Source organism: Cryptomeria japonica, chromosome 3 (assembly GCF_030272615.1).
Source record: "Cryptomeria japonica chromosome 3, Sugi_1.0, whole genome shotgun sequence".
Classification (NCBI taxonomy): Eukaryota; Viridiplantae; Streptophyta; class Pinopsida; order Cupressales; family Cupressaceae; genus Cryptomeria; species Cryptomeria japonica.
This window is the reverse complement of record NC_081407.1, coordinates 144,849,274-144,867,109: the sequence shown is the minus strand read 5'-3', so window position 1 is coordinate 144,867,109 and position 17,836 is coordinate 144,849,274.

The window sequence follows — 17,836 nt, the reverse complement described above, 5'->3', positions numbered from 1 at the left end:
TAAACACAAAGTCATCCACAACACATGACACCAATATTTGTACGTGGAAACCCTATAAGGAGAAAAACCACTGTGGGAAACCTTACCCACAATCAAATGATACTACTGTAGATAGTAAGTGTACATAAATGGGGTCTATACATGCAGAAAGGCCAACAACCTAGAGCTCACCGCTCAATCACAAAATGGGAGTCACACTAACTACAGTTGGATGGTTAAATCCAATAAGAATGTGCTGCACAAAATAGCATCTTCATATGCTAGATTCAGTACCGGTGTAATGCTGATATGCTTTCACAAAAACCTAACTTCACCTTCAAGTGATGTCTTCGTGTATAACTCTACTTAATCTCGCATATACCTTCACACAATTCTTTTTCACATTCCACATTCGATCTTATAAATAAGATCTTACATTTATACCATAACCTAAGACCAATTTTAGTAGGTCAGCTCTACAAGATATTACAATAAAAATATTTTACAAACAATATAATATTCGATGCAATAACTGATTGAACATGTCAGCTTAATGCATTTACAACAATAATTAATCATTTCCTTAGCGTGCCATGCTGATCTGAAAAAGATAAACCTGCCGGTGTAACCCTAGGTAACCCTGGACCTATTTGTCGGTAAAAGCAAATATGCAAATATGAATATACCAATGAACAAAACTCCAGGACAAGATGTCCAAACGATGTCTTTGACATTACCAAGTGTTTTCCACATAATTCCGAGTGCCGGTGATCATTATATCCTATCGGTGAACCATATACCAGTAACTGTGCAATAGCTATTTGCTTGCCAAAGTGCTAGTGTTTTAGTAGGTGTTGACATCAATGACAAAACCATACCAAAATACCAACAATCTCCCCCTTTGGCATTGATGGCAACACAAGATGGAAAAACCATCAAAGTGCCAAAACAGAAATGCCAAATACCAATAACCAACAATCTCTAAAAAGATTATAACCAAAATACAGAGAGTAATAGTTTCTCCCAAACAACAATCTCTCCCCCTGGGAGCAACATGTGTTATCCAAAGTTTCTATACCAATCCCTTCAAAAGATAATGTGTTTTTCCATAGATATCTCTCCCCCTTTGAAATCAAATGCCAAAGTTACAATAATACCAAGTTCATATACAAAATACCAACTACTCCCCCTGAGAAGTAGCTTCCTCATCAAAGATCGGAGTAAAAGTTTTGTCTTTTAATTCTGTCGGTTGATGACAATCATCAACTGTCTCAGTCTCTACCGGTGGTGGTATGACTCCAAGCCGATCTCTGAGATATTCAAAAGTCTCCTTAAGCAAAGGTTTTGTGAAAATATCTACAAGTTGTTCTTTAGTATTCACATAAACTAGTTTTATCTCCTTTTCTTCAACTTTTTCCCTTGGAAAATTCAGTTTGATAGAAACATGTTTTGTTTTAGAATGTAGTACTGGATTCTTAGATATATCAATTGCTGCAGTGTTATCACAATATATGGCAATAGGTTCTTTGCATTTTACCTTTATGTCTTTCAACATTTGCTTAAGCCATAGTACCTGTGTACAGTTAGTTGTTGTTGCAACATATTCTGATTCTGTTGTTGATAAAGATGTACAACTCTGTTTCTTACTCAACCAAGAAACTAATCTCTTTCCAAGAAAGAATGCTCCGCCGGTGGTGCTTTTTCTATCAACCACATCTCCTGCCCAATTTGCATCTGTGTATGCACATAATTCAAAGATTTCATCTCTAGGATACCATAATCTAAGATTTATAGTGCCTTGTAAGTACCGGAAAATCCTTTTTACTGTTGATTCATGATTTTCTCTAGGATTACTTTGAAATCTTGAAACAATACATACTGCATTTATAATATCAGGTCTGGTTTGTGTTAAATACAGTAAACCTCCTATCATAGATTTGTATCTAGTTGGATTAACAGGTGTAGATTCATCCCTTTGAGATAATTTGTCATTTGTAGTCATAGGCGTGCTTACCGGTTTAGAGTTCTTCATCCCAAATTTCTTTAGTAACTCTTTTAAATATTTGGATTGACTCAAGAATTTTATTTCTCCAATCATAGGCATTTCAAATTCTTGCTGCATTTTAGTAGGAAATTCCTTACATAAACCATCTTCTCCTCCAAAGATTATATCATTAACAAATACTTCTATAATCAAGATGTCATCATTAGTTATTTTGTAATATAAATTATTGTCTGCATTTCCTTTAGTAAAACCAATCTTTAAAATATACTTATCCAATCTTGCATACCAAGCTCTTGGGGCTTGTTTCAGTTCATACAGAGCTTTCCTTAACCTGCAAACCATATCATTGTCATCTATCAAAGAAAATCCATCAGGTTGTTCAATGTATACTTCCTCTTCAAGATCTCCATTCAAAAATGCACATTTAATATCCATTTGATAAACTTTGTAGTTCTTGTGTGCTGCAAAAGCGAAGAATAATCTGATTGCCTCAATTCTAGCTACCGGTGCAAAGGTTTCATTGTAATCAACTACTTCTTTCTGAGAATATCCCTTACATACTAGTCTTGCTTTATTTTTGAGAACTTTACCATCTTCATAAAGTTTGTTTCTGAATACCCATTTGGTTCCAATTACATTTTTATCTTTAGGTCGGGGAACTAATGTCCAAGTGTTATTTTTCTCAATTTGTTCTAATTCTTCTTCCATAGTTTTAATCCAAAATTTATCTTCACATGCCTCATTAACAGATGATGGTTCTATTTGAGAAATAAGACATACCTCTTCATTTGCCAATCTTCCTCTTGTCATAACTCCTTTAAATTTATTTCCAATTATCTGATCTTCAGAATGATTCAATCTTACATATTGGGGTGTCTTTGTTTGTTGTTGTTCTTCAATTATTGTGGAATCCTTAGATGGTACCGGGGTAATTAGATCTTCATTTTGTACTAGTGGATTTGGTGTAGGTTCATTTGTCACAATTTCTGTTGCCAGTTCAGAGTCTATATACCTTGAAGTGCCTCTGAATTGTTCATCAATTTTTACATTTGTACTCTCAACAATTTTCTGCAATCTCTTGTTAAAACATCTATATGCCTTGCTCTTAGATGAATAACTAAGAAATATTCCTTCATCACTTCTAGGATCAAATTTGCCAATATACTCATCTCTTCTAATATAACATTTACTTCCAAAAATTCTGAATTATTTAAGAGTAGGAGTATTACCAAACCATAGTTCATGAGGGGTCTTACCAGTTTCACCTTTGATGTGAATTTTGTTGAATGTATAGACCGTTGTGCTGACTGCTTCTCTCCAATACACATGTGGTAAATTTGCTTCTGATAACATACTTCTTGCTGCATCCAAGATAGTTTTATTTTTCCTTTCAACAACTCCATTCTGCTGTGGTGTCTGAGGTGCTGATAGCTGTCTTCTGATTCCATTCACTTCACAGAATGTATTAAAGTCCTTAGATGTGAATTTTCCTCCTTGATCTGGTCTTAAACATTTGATTTTCTTACCAGTTTCATTTTCAACCATTGCTTTGAATAGTTTGAACTTTCCAAGTGCTTCTGTTTTTCTCTGAGAAAAGTAACCCAACACATTCTAGAATAGTCATCAATGATTAGCATGAAATATCTATCACCTTATAAGCTTTTAGTTCTAGCTGGACCACATAAATCAGTGTGAATCAAATCAAGAGCATTATTGGATTTTTTTGGAATACTTTTGAAACTAGCTCTAACTTATTTTCCAAATTGACATTCCTTACATATTGTGTTCTGAGGTTTGATAATTTTAGGTAGATCTCTAACTGCCTTAGTAGTACTGATCTTTACCATGCAATCAAAGTTTACATGACAGAGTCTCTTATGCCATAACCAACTTTCATCTATATGTGCAATCAAGCATGTCTTTTCACTATTATTCAAATGAAAGATATCACCTCTAGTCTGAGTACCGGTTGCAATTTCCAAACCAGTTCTATTCATGATTTTGCATTTTCCATTTTTAAATTGTAACTGAAATCCTTTCTCAACTAATTGATCAACACTTAAAAGATTATGCTTCAATCCTTCAAGATAGTAGACATTGTCAGTGTTATGCTTACCATCAAGAGATATTATACCCTTACCTTTGATTGAACAGGCTTTGTCATCTCCAAATCTTACTAAACCTCCATCGTATTCTTGAAAGTTCAAGAATTTATCTTTGTCTCCTATCATATGATGTGAGCATCCTGAGTCAATGATCCATTTATCCTTTACTTCAACTTTAGCTGCTAGGGCTTGTTCTACCGATTGAACAGTAGGTGTTGGTTGATCTTCTGTTATAGCAACAAAAACCCTTCCATTGTCTGTTGGATCCTCATCAGAATCATCAGTCACACCTTCATCAACAATGTAACAAGATTTGTCTTTGTTCTTCTTGAATCTGTATCTCTGATATTTAGGATTAGGCTTGTATGTCCTTCTAGCTTCTTCTCTTAGTCTAGCATGTCTATTAGGGCATCTCGAAGCCATATGACCAATCTTATTGCAGTTAAAACATTTAAAGGGTGCTTTACCTTCATACTTACTTCCAATTGGACCTTTAGGCATTTTCCTTGCAAATAGTGCTTCAAGTTCTTCAAGTTCTTTCCTGCTTTCTTCAAGTTCTCTTGCATAAAAGGCTTTCCAATCAAATTTGTAAAATGATGGAGCAGATGATGTTGATGCTTTAAAGGCTAAATCTGTCTTTATAGTAGCAACAGGACCAAATTCTTCAATTTCAAAAGCTGAAGGTTTCCCAATCAATGTATCCCTAGTTACTGATGTATTAGGCATTGTTCTTAACTCATTTATAGCAGTAACCTTCATTTTATATGCTGGTGGCAATCCTCTTAAGATTTTTGAAACAATTTCATCCTCACTTAAGGTTCCTCCACAACATTTAATACCCAAAACAATTTCATTTACTCTTTCCATAAAAGCAGAAATCCTTTCATCTTCTTCCATTTTTCAGATGTTCATACCTGACCTAGAAGCTTCCAAGTTTTGCAATTTTGACTATGGAATCTCCTTCATTCAGTGTTTCCAAATGATCCCAAATAGCTTTAGCAGTAGACCTATCTGATAATCCCATGATTTGTTGATCTAATAATGCGCTCAAAACTGCTTCTCTTGCTTTGCAATCATTTTCCTCATCTTTAGCCAAGGTAGTTGGGCTGGGCTGACCAGGTACAACAGCAGTGCAACCTTTCTTTGTAACTTCCCAGACGTCTTTGCCAATGCAATTTTGATGTGTGTTCATTCCGATCTTCCATATGCCATAATTGGTTCCATCAAGTTTAGGATTGTCCTTCTTGAAATAATTAGTAGACATTGGATCTCCTCAAGTTGTTAAACTTCTGCAAAAGAGGACTAAGCTCTGATACCAATTGTTAGGTCCCGGAGACAACTGAGAGGGGGGGGTGAATCAGTTGTCAACTAATTTCAAACCGAAAAACAACTTAACCAACTTAATGCTTAATACCGGTAAACCAGTTAAGTATGTCGGTAGACAGTGTTAACAATTAATAGCTATACCAGTAAAGATTAATGCATGAAACATAAACACAAAGTCATCCACAACACATGACACCAATATTTGTACGTGGAAACCCTATAAGGGGAAAAACCATGGTGGGAAACCTTACCCACAATCAGATGATACTACTGCAGATAGTAAGTGTACATAAATGGGGTCTACACATGCAAAAAAGCCAATAGCCTAGAGCTCACTGCTCAATCACAAAATGGGAGTCACACTGACTGCAGTTGGATGGTTAAATCCAATAAGAATGTACTGCATAAAATAGCATCTTCATATGCTGGATTCAGTACCAGTGTAATGCTGATATGCTTTCACAAAAACCTAACTTCTCCTTCAAATGATGTCCTTGTGTATAGCTCTGCTTAATCTCGCATATACCTTCACACAATTCTTTTTCGCATTCCACACTTGATCTTACAAATAAGATCTTACCTTTATACCATAACCTAAGACCAATTTTAGTAGGTCGGCTCTACAAGATATTACAATAAAAACATCTTACAAATAATATAATATTCGATGCAATAACCGAATGAACATGTTAGCTTAATGCATTTATAATAATAATTAATCATTTCCATAGCGTGCCATGCTGATCTGGAAAAGATAAACCTATCGGTGTAACCCTAGGTAACCCTGGACGTATTTGTCGATAAAAGCAAATATGCAAATATGAATATACCAATGATTAATTCATTAAGATAAGATGTCCACACGATGTCTTCGATATTACCAAATGTCTTTCATATCATTTCAAGTGTCGGTGATCATTATATCTTGCCGGTGAACCAAATACCAATAACTGTGCAATAGTTACTTGCTTGCCGATGAATGTTGTTGGATCTCCAAAGTTCTATTATTTTAGTAGGTGTTGACATCAATGACAAAACCATACCAAAATACTCAATGTTGGGAAAATAATCTTCAAGAGTAAAATCAATTGATAACCTACGCATACACCCGACTTTCACCTACCAAATGTACACAAGATTGCAAGGTGCAACATCAACCATTCTACAAAAGAACGAGGAAGACTGTTTGCTAAAGCTTTCACGCACCACAAAAGAAACATACTTGCTGAACAAACAGAATAAGGTATGCATACCACATCTTCATTACATTTTTACATGTTGCATATCTTCTATCAAATGCATCAACCAAAAACAATATTTACACTTTCCAAGATCAACAACACAAATAACATATATTATATTGAGTATGAATTTGAAGAGGCCTCTTAGATGTGCCAAGTCTGCGACAATAGGTGCACCTCTATCATCCATTTGTTCTTCAACTATTTTATTGCTTTCAAAATCTACATTTTCTAATATTTACCAAAATTACTTTTTGATACATTGTTATTTATCGCAGGTTTCAAATGCAACCCAACAAAGAAAGCTACAAAACATGACAACCACCTTAACAAAATGCATGACCACTAAAACTTGTAAGTGCACCAAAATAGCAATTATAGATATTAGCCACTTGTTGAATACATTTACTGTTCAATAACAAAGTCTCAATACAAATTATTTGGCACAGGTTTAAGATTATATACATCAGATGGATATGAAACCATTTACAATATTTTCTCTTTGTCATTAAATTCTTATTTTCAGAAGCAATACATTCATTGAATTTTCTACAATGTAAAATGTATTTGGTTTTGTTGTTGTGCTAACTGTTTTACTTTGCAAGATTTCTGGTAATCTTGCATATTATCGTCGAGTCAGTTTTTTGGCTCGCTTTGACTGTTTTCTTTGTGTCGTTTCTAAGCTTGTGGCCATGAATGGTTTTAGTCTGCAAGGTAAGTGTTTATTTTACAATTTGTTTAATTAGTAAAGTTTTTTAATACTGTGCTTATGTTTTGTCATCGCGTGCTTGCAGGGTTATTACTTTGTTTGTGTTGTTTCATTGTTTATGGGCGTCACTACTTTCACTCTGCAAGGCAACTATTCACTTTTATAGGTATTAGGGTTTGTGAAGGTGTTTGCTCTCTCTGTCTCGGTTATTGCTCTTTTGTCATCAAGTTAAAAAATCCTTACAGTTGGTAAGTGTTGTATGTTTAATGTTCTCTGGTTTAATATCCTCTGTTTTTAGCGTTATCTTGTTTGTGAATGGTTTTACTTTGCAAGGTAAGTGTTTATTTTACTGTCCTTGTAGGTTTATTAGTTTGTTTGTGTTGTTTCACCATCCAACTCACCAATGTAATTAATCATATTCACTGTATATTGTACAGTTCTTCAATACATTGAACAAGTTATCTATCATTAAAATTACTCAATTTAACATAAACTACCTTCTCTCATTACCATCCATTAACATTTTTAGGTTGTCTTGATTGAAGATTTGAGCTTTCGATAAAGAATAACATCCAATTCACCAAGCTCATTACTTTCAAGGTATGTAAACTTTTTCAGATTACATAATGATATTAGATTACTCAATATATCAGACCCACTTCAAAAATTCATGACAGATAAAGTAACTTGTTTTGATAGCACTAAGTCAACTGTAGCACTCATTTACTATTTTCAAGAAATAATTTATATAACATAATTACAACACTTCTTAAATCAAATGTGATTATTGATCTAAAAAACTTATCTGCAGGAAAACCTCTCCCAGAACACTAAAAAAACTGACTAATTTTATCTTGTGGATGATTGGTGAGATTGCCATTGTGCCATGTCACATTCCAGAAGGTATTAATTTGCTAAAAATTACTTCATTATAAATTTTGATCAAATTATTGCATTTAAAAAAAAAAAATTTAACTTCACCAGTTCTGTAAGCTTTGTGAATCTAACTTATGTAAATGGATCAATGATGCAGGTTTTACATGACATAAATCGGATGCATTTCAACAAAAGGCTATATAAAATGCTGGTCTTACCAGCATGGGGGATGGAGGGTGGATAACAACAATTTTCTAGGTCCAACAAATACTTTTGGTTGGGAACAATATAGCCTACAAAACAAATAATTGTCAAAAAAACTATTCATGAAATTTTCTTTCATTACATCATGTTGCGTACAACAGCATGTGGGATGGTGGGTGGAATACTTTAAATTTTGGGAACAACCATTGGTTGGGTTATGTACAGTACCTACACTATTTAACATATATACAAAAACATTTTTAATGTGGAAAATATTGTTTCTTCACATGTTCATTTGACACATGAATATTTCAAAATCGTTGATTTCACTTTAAAGAACTATCCATTTATTGTTTGTAACTTTTCTAAGCAAGTATATTTCAAATTGATTAATACTTCTATAACATGAATCTAAATCCAGATATCTCTCGATGTACAAAACTCTGATTAATCTAATGACATAATGCCTTTACAATCAGACCTATCGACCTCCTGTTGCAGGCACTTCCTCTGCAACTGCTAGTTTAATATGTGTCCCTCGACTAGAAAGGAAATAAAGACTTTTGTGATAGAAAAATTTCACAAGCATGTGTGGGGTAAAGGACTAGGGAGAAAGGAGGAATATTATATTAATGAGTTCAATTCCACTCTTGATCACCATCAAAAAGCATATATAAGAGCTAATATTCCATGGAGAGTCAAAATTCTCATTGCTCAATTAAGAACTAACTCTCATCAACTTTGTTGTGAGACCAGGCATTGGAAAACACCTAAAGAAGTTTGGGAAGAAAGAATATGTATTTTTTATACTTCTGGGCATGTGGAAACCGAAAGGCATTTCATTCTAAAATGTGATGCCTTCAAGGACAATAGGGACAGTTATAGGGATACTTTGACAACTGGCTCTTGGTATAATTTTTTCAACGAGGGGTTTGTTGAGAAGATGGGGGCACTCATCATCACTTTGCATAAAAAGAGGATGGAACTGCAAAAGTGGGTTTGATCTTGTGATTGGTCCCATGGGCTATTTTAGCCTCATGGACGTTAAAATTTCTTCTTCTTCTTTTATGGTTACATTGCAAATTTGTTTGTTAACCTGGGTTTAGATTTTAACGACAACGCTTACAATAAATTTGAGCTCATCCAAATAGCATAGAATACAGTAAATATTAACACCTTAATTAAGATTAAGATGAGAAAGTAAATATTAAGATTAAGATGAGAAAGTAAATATTAACAATTACGCAAAAGGTGTCTCCTTACATGAAATGAAATTACGGGGAAGGTGTCTCCTTACATGAAATGGAAAAGCTATTTTTTAAAATCAATAGCTCATAATTCACAAAAGCAATGCAAGATGATTGAAAGCTTTTAGTGTGTTGATCAGTATGTCTGACACGTGACAAATTTATCGTCGTGATTTTATGGACGCTTTTCTATTTCTTACTGTCACTTCTCTTACGGTGCAAGGAAAAAGTGTGAACACTACCCATTCACGCAGTTTTGTACCTTTCAACAAATGTATTGAGTAAAAAAACTTACGCAGCTTAAAACATAGAGAGCAATCAAATGGTTTGTTAATTTGTACATGGTAGGTATCATCCTCTCTCATTGGCCAAAGAGTTAATTTTGCAAGCTCCGTTGATTTTCTTGGTACTGGACTAGTACGCAGTATCAACCCACTTGCCAAGTCATGTAAAGCAAATCAAGTTGAAATTTACAAATTTCCTAGCATCCTTAGATTATTATGGTAGTGAGAGGGACATTGCGGTAATTTAAATTTTAGATTATATAGTATGCATTGTATTATATTATATTTAAATATGTTGCTTTAATTTGTTGTTTATTATTAATTAATATATTATTTCCAACATGTTTGACAGTCATAGCCTAAATCCATGCTGACCTTACACAGTCTTTCATTTTCATTGGGTACATATTTAATATCCTGGAGAATTTTTCATCAGATTTCATTATCATCATTAAAGTTAATATTTAGTTAGCAAATGCGCCCCATCTATGGTCCACACTAATCATTGCAAAAGGAAACGAAAGGACTCATTAGTGTTCACCCCACATTTTAATTTTTGCCCAAGATGCAGAGTATCATTTGTGGATTACAGAGGACAATATTTTGATACACACAGACAACTTTTATTCATTCATAATAATTTATATTTGTTTTCAATAGGTTTTATTATAGAATTGTAAATATTTAGTAATAATATAAATTCTTATATATAATGATATTGTAATTATATTATATATAATTTAGTTTATATTATATATTGTATTATACTTATATTTTTTAATTTTAAATAAAAATAAATAAATATAGTCAAAATGTACAAGTATCACATTCAAATGTGAATGGGAATTTAAGACAAGATTCTTACTAGTATAGTTAGGTAACACTGTTTAGGAATGAAAAGTCATCAAAATAATGATCATACACCTCATCAAAATCCAATTTACTTGTATCTTATAAATGAAGCAAGAGAGATGATACATGATCCTTTACGTATTATTTTGTATATTTCTCTCTAGTTGCTAGTATATCATCTTTGTCACATTATTACGTAGACTTTAAATTTGAAGAATGACGTTTTTGCTTCCTACAACTAATATGCATTAACATTATTTGATAGGATGCACCCAATTCATGTTGGAATTTAATTCTGAAGAAAATTAGTTGTTATAGGTTTAACTTGTCCATGTCACCTTCTTTCTCTTACTCATGCTCCCTCTATCTCTATCACCCTATCTCTCTCTTTGCTTCTCTATCTATATTTCAATATCTCTACCTCTCTTTCTCATTTACTCCGCCTATGCTACTCTATACACACACACACACACACACACACACACACACAGATATATATACACTATCACTTTCTATCCATAGATCTCCTAGCTCCATATCCCTCCCTCTATCTCTCTCACCACCCCTCTTTATCCCTCCATATCTCGCTCTATCTATATCACTCCCTCCCTCTCTCATCCACTCCATCTCTCCTACACTATACCCTATCTATTTATTCTTACCCCCGCTCTCTATTTCCCTTCACCTCTCTATCTCTTTCTATCCATATTTTTATCTACCTCTATCTCCCTATCCCTTTCTATCTCTCTATATCACCCACTATCTATATATCTCTCTCTTTGTCTCTCACGCTCTATATATTGGCCTACATCTCCCTCTTTCTCTCTCACTCTCTCCATATTGGATTACATCTCCCTCTTTCTCTTCGTCCTCTCTCTCCACTACCTATCTTTCTATGTATCACTCTCTCTTTATCTTCCCATATATCTCTTTTTATGTCTCCCTCGATTTATCTCACCCTCTCCAACTCACTTTATTTGTCTCTATCACTCTATCTCTCTCTACCTCTAATCCTCTACATCTCTCTTTCTATTTTCCCTCTCTATCTTCCCCCTATCTTCATCTCTACATCTATCTTCCTCTCTTCCCTTCTTTCTCTAGGCATATCTCCATATCTCCCTCCCTCCCCCTCTTCCATATTTATCTCTCACTCTCCATCTCCATCTCCATCTCTATCCAAGTACCTCTATCTATATCTCCTTAGCCCTCTCTCTTGATCTTACCCCTATATTTATCTCTCCTTCCATCCCTATCTCTACCTCACTCTCACTCTCTCTCCTTGTTGCAAACATAACATGATCTTGTTCATAATGGAGCCTAATAAAAAATAAATATTAGATTTTTAAAAAAATTGTAATTTAATTTTTATCTTATTTTTTATTTTTATTGTATTTGTTATGTTTTAGTGTATTAATCTTCATTAATAATGTTATGATATGTAAACAATGTCATAATGGTTAAGTAATGTAATTTTATTTCGATATTCATTATTTAAAAAATATTTTAAAAAGTTTAAAAGGAAAGAAAATAAAATAATTTTAAAATCTAGACTATAATGAAACCAAGACAATATTGTGAAAAGCAATGCCAAATTCTGCTCATGTAAATTAATTGGATGTATAATTGTAAATTTACGTATTTCTTTGTTCACTCCAAATAAATTTGGAAAGTGTTTACGAAATAATATTACATCCTCTTTCTAAACTACATCCTATGTATATGGGTACATCTGCTCAATATATTTGTTAATTGAAGCATAATAGTAGAATTTGTATAGTTTGTCATCACGAGATTTCGTGATTATGTTCAATTTGGACTTTAGAAATATTACTTGTATAAATGAAATTGTGCCATAATAATTAAATTAATATACATATATGTTATTCTTATATTTGCAACAGAACCTCATCTAATGTTATATTAAAATACATTTATATTTTACTTTTAATTTCCTATTAGCATATCCCTTGAACCTCCTATAGGTACAAGTGCTAGTAATATTTCCATCCATCCTCTAGGTGATCCACGAACCTAATAAATTCATTCGCTATTTTTTATTTTATAAAATTTAATTGGTTGTTTGGCATGGGTTTCATGAGGACTTAAGCTTCTATTTTTAAGGAAGAGGTGGTTTCATGAAGAAATAATTTTTTTGCTATAGGGTTATTTGGAATCTTTTCCTAAAAATAGGAGCCTCTAGTTTTAGGCCTTCAAATTTAAGCAAGTGAAAATGGAGTGGGGCTAGAAATTGCCCCTTAGCTTATGAATATTTATCCACTTGTCAATCATGTGAATTTTAAAGGAAAAACTAACTTTAATTACCACCAACTTGTTTAGATTTGGGAGTTTAAACTTAAGTTAATGGGACATGCATCCTTAAATTTAGGAGCTTAAACTTTTAAGTTGAACTAGAGTACAAAATTCATGGAACCACCAGCTTTAAATATTTCTAAAAAATCTCAGCAGTTCTGGAATTATTTTTTAGGCAGCCCTCCTCCATGGGACCCCAGCCTAAGAAAATCGCCAATCCTTATCCAACAATAATTAATGGGTATCTGAATGGAAATGATAATTGGAAGGTGAGTTTAAAAATTAATGATTATGTGGATCTTCAAAGTTTATGACAACATGCTCGCCAGTTCATTCATTTCTATAGAGCACTTTTTCTCACTTATAGATTATTATTCGTTTCTATTTGAATGATGTTGATTGATTCAAGAATAGATGATTAGATTTCAATATTTATCAAATGGATATATGTGGGGTAGCAATACTTATCCTCTTAAATGCAACATGCATGAAAATCTAGGCTTTTGTAATTGTGTAGCACTTGTCCATACTTCTTAAGTGTGTGGATGGTGGACCCAAATTCTATTCCAAAACAAGGGACACAAATGTGTCAAATTCTTGGAGAGAGAGAGAGAGAGAGAGAGAGAGAGAGAGAGAGAGAGAGAGAGAGAGAGAGAGAGGGGGGGGGGTAAAGATATAGGAGGTGATATATAGAGAAAGGTAGATATGTATAAAGAGAGGGAGAGAGAAAGAGACATAGAGGATGGGTGGAGTGAATAAGAGAGATATGTAGATAATTAGATATAGATAGAGAGAGGGGGGGGGGGAGATTTCAAGAAAGAGATAGAAGGGGAAAGAGTATGAAAATAAAGATAGATGTAGAGATAGGGAGAGAGAAACAAAGAGTTTGTGTGTTAGTGAGTATTATTAATTATAAAATAATTCGAAATATATTTGTTAATTGCAAATAACATCATAAATATTTGCATAAAAAAAACTAAAGAGGAACAAATAAATATTTAAAAAGAGTTGAAAAGGATATGTATTTAATTAAAGAATGTGAATAAATAATACAAATAGTTTATTTAATATTTTAATTAATATTATATGTAAAACTTATATTATATAGTAATTTTATATTATATTATTTTTATTTAATAATGTAATAAATATAAATCTTATTTATATAAAACACAAATAAATATTAAAGATATAAATATCTAGCATAAAATATAATATTAAATAAAAAATACATTTAATAGTTAACAATATATCAAAATATTATATAACAATAAATTGAATTTATTTAGATTATTATATAATATATAATAATAAAATATAATTTTTTTAAATTATATATATAATTAAATAATAAATATAAATAAATAATATATATAAACTATTTAATATTTTAATTAATATTATTTGTAAAAATTATGTCATGTATATTTTATATATATAACGGTAAGGGGTCGAAGCTATTAATGCTTTTGATTGGAGCTATGAACTAGTGAGACCACATCTTTTAGGGACCTCATCCTCATAGATGATTTTTGCCATTGCACGTGTGCGTGCATGGCATCTCCACCTTATCAATTATCTCTTGATCATTGTGCACAGTTATCTCCTTATCTCTCCATGATGGCAATGCCCTCTCCTTGTAACTCTCGTCCATCGCACATTGCTTCTACTAGTGGTTCCCTCCACATCATCGTTTGTGTCTCCATGTTGTTAGTGTGTACCTTGTTGGGGGTGCCTACGGGATGAAAGGCATGAGTTTTGAACTTGTAATCACCCTATCAACAAGGCTCTTGACTTACTATTACGTTGCAGGGTCATCCCCATATATCAATTATATATTATATTATTTCTATTTAATAATTTTACAAGATAATATAGTTTTCATACGACAAAAGAAAAGATGGACCACTTTATATGCGTACTTTTGGTATATGCATACTTTTTATATATGTGTTTTTGTAACTAAATTTGTCACAAAATTTAAAGCATTACAACTTTTTTATATTACCTTTTTTAATAGTTAAATTGTTTAATCTACACTCAAGAATTAAATTGGTGTATAACTAATATTATAAAAAACAAATTTATAATTGATCATGTTGTTTGATAAAATTGCATAAATTTATTTAATTGAATATTCTTTATCATTTCAAAGAAAAAAAAAATCTTATAAAACTTATTATAAAACAATTTTGATTTATTAATGAAAATAATAGACCATGAATTTTTTTCATATGATCGTAGAACTCTTGTCCACAACAAATTTTTGACCTATAATTTGTAGAGAATTAAAAAAATTGCAATTATTAAATACTAGCACAAAACATTAAATTGATCCAAAAGTTATTTAGTTGGCTCAAGGTAGAAGGGTAAATGGGCCAATCAAGCAAATTTTAATTTTAATTTTGACTTGGAAGGGACAAGTTTATGATTGCAAGGTCACCTTTACATACTTGTCTTGGACTAAAATTACAAAAAATATCAAATAATAAATGTTGTTATGAAAGTAGGCACATATATGTGATAAATATACGTATATAAGACTTTGTAAATAAATAAAATAGAACTAAACGTATAAAACTAGGTATATATTTATTACATAAAAAGATTCACATAATATTATACAAATTATCACTCAAAAACATATAAATATTAAATATACAAATCTTATTAAAATAATAATATATACAACATACTTTTTTTCATAAAAAAGGCAAATTTACTTATATAAACATTAGGTGAAGACTAAAGTAGAAGGCCCTTGAATTGTAATTGTACATATAATTTACCGATGCATGTCAATTGACTTCCATACCAAATGCCCCAAATAAGTCCATAATAAACTATTAAAATAAACATTTTTATATAATAACCCTTCAATTTAACATTTTTATATAATACCTCTTCAATTTACCTCGATGTACACTATTAAAGGCCAACCTAGTATGACATTCATTTTTTAGGGGAATTAGGAAAGCTATTTATGGAAAGTGTACATCTAATGTGAAATTTAGAATTGAGGTGAAAGCATTTCATAATCAATTAAGTCATTCTTCCACTATCATCTATATTTTATTTTTTTAAATAATCAAATTATAGAATTGTGAAAATTTATATTTTTTTATGTAGGATTCAATATTAAATTATATATATATAAATAAAATTTTTAAAAAAAATTAATAGAAAAATATATTTATTTTTATATCAATATATTATAATAATATGAAGAATATATTTAAATTAAGTCATGAGTAGGCAATCTAGTCAATCAAAGTCAATCAAAGTTTAAATTTAGTCCAATGAGTGAAAGATTTTGAATCTTGATGGATGGTGTAATAAAAAGTATACAATCATCCTTATCAATTGAATTCTACATATTAAACTACAACAATTCAATGTCATTTTCATTTTCATTTTTATTTTTTTACAATAATAAAGCTCAACACAACAAGAAATACACTACATTTTTAACGTAATTTAAACATAATAATCATCACCTTTAAAAATTAATTATTATTAATATTTTATAAATCAATTCTTTCTTTATATTAATGTAAAGAATTAATTTACATTCAACAATATTGTTAGAGTTGAAATTGGGTTATGGTACAATCAGGATTAGGGGTAGGGATAGAATTCAATTAGGGTTGAATTTGAGTTAGAGTTTAGCAAGGGCTAGGGTTGAAATTGGATTAGGTTTCAAATAGGGCTAGGATTTTGTTACAATTAAGATCAAGATTATGACTCAAATAGTCTTAGAGGTATGGTTAGGGTTAAGGATTAATTAGAGTTAAAGTTAGAGTTTAATTACGATTAGTGACAACTTAGGGTTATAGTTCACTATATAATATAGTTAGGCTTTGAGGTAATATTAGGGTTCAATTAAGGTTTAATTGTGGTTCAATTTAGTTTAATGTTAACGCTTAATTTGGTTTCTAGGGTTAGGACTCAATCATGTTTAATGTTCGATTAGGTTTAGCATTAGGGTTTGATCTAGTTTGGGGTTAGGGTTCAATTTGATGTATTGTTACATTTATTGTTTAATTTGGTTTAGTGCTAGTGTTAGGATTAACAATTTATTTAATGATTAGGATTTAATTCAGTTTAGTGTTCGATTTGGTTTAGGGTTAAGGTTTAATTCAGGTTTTGGTTTAGTGCTAGTGTTAAGGTTTGAATAAATTTATGGTGAGGATTCAATTTTATTTAGTGTTAGAGTGAGGATTAGATATAGAATTATACTAGTGTTGGGATTCAAAAATTTAGCTTAATTTAATAAGGCTCGGGGTGTAATTTGGTTTACTATTCAATCAAGTTTAGGGTTAGCATTTAGTTTTGTGTACTCTTCAATTAGGTTTAGGGTTAGGGTTCAATTTGGTTTATTAGTAAGGATTATGGTTGAATTTAGTTTAGTGTTAGGGTTAGGGTTAAATTTGGCTTATGGTTAGGGTTAAATTTGGCTTATGGTTAGGGTTTAATTTGCTATAGCGTTAAGATTATGATACAATTTGGTTTAGTGTTAGAGTTTAATTTGGTTTAATGTTCAATTAGAATTAGGGATATGGTTCAACTTGGTTTAGGGTTATGTTTATGATTTAATTTTGTTTAGATTTAGTGTTCAATTTTGTTAGTGTTAGGGTTGAGGTTTCAATTTCGTTTAGGGTTTCAATTTTATTTCATTGAATATTAATTAGGTTTATA